Raw genomic sequence first — 952 nt, 5'->3', positions numbered from 1 at the left:
ATATATATAAATACATATCACTAAAAAAAATACATGTAATTTTACATGGAAATTATATGTTTATGACTGGAAAATTACTTGAATTACATAAATATGATTGGAAATTTACTGGAAATTGTAAATTTCCAATCATATTTAGGTAATTTTCCAGTCATAGACATGTAATTTCTTTGTCAAATTACATGCATTTTTTTCAGTGTATAAGATATTTACTTTTATAAAAAATATTTCTTTAAAAGTATAGAAAAATATTGTTTAAAATAACAAATAGGTTAAGACTTTCTAACCTAAATTTTTACAAGTGACATAATTAAAACAAAAAATATTATCACAATAAGAAAATTACATACATTTTTAAGGTTTGGAAACATACATTTTTTTCAGTTGTATTGGCTAGATAAAAGAAGACTAATTAAATATGATTCAATTAATTATCTTTTCAACGTAATAACTTTTGCCTTATGAATTATCATTTGTTCTGCTGTCGGCTGTATGCTTTTGCATCTAATGTTTGTAGAATGCTGATATATTTTAATGTTGCCAAGCATATTTCCGCACATTAGAAAACGTATACGTTTCCCACTGCGAGTGCTACAAAAAAAAAGTACTCAAGAATATAACATCAATAACGTATACGCTTTTTCGTCAATTGCAACGTGCGTATACGTAAAGTTGCGTACAGATTCAAGAATAGGACCCCATGTGCATCGACAATAACGGATAATTGGAACGCAACTTGTGTCGCGGTGTGCACGAAAGTACCTAGGGATATTGCAATTGGAAAGCACCCTTAGTTAGTTTCTGTATCACATACCTACATGTAATCGCACCTTCTTCTCTCTTTTTTTTTGTGATTTTACGTATTTGGTGAATTTTGGGAACTTTTAGTGAATTTTGAAGTAGGGATTTAGTAAAATTATTTTTTTACCCGCGGCAACACTGATGGATTGCT

This window comes from Trachymyrmex septentrionalis, unplaced genomic scaffold (genome assembly GCF_001594115.1).
Source record: "Trachymyrmex septentrionalis isolate Tsep2-gDNA-1 unplaced genomic scaffold, Tsep1.0 scaffold13, whole genome shotgun sequence".
NCBI classification, from domain to species: domain Eukaryota; kingdom Metazoa; phylum Arthropoda; class Insecta; order Hymenoptera; family Formicidae; genus Trachymyrmex; species Trachymyrmex septentrionalis.
The sequence above is the reverse complement of the archived record's forward strand: the minus strand, read 5'-3'. Positions refer to the sequence as shown.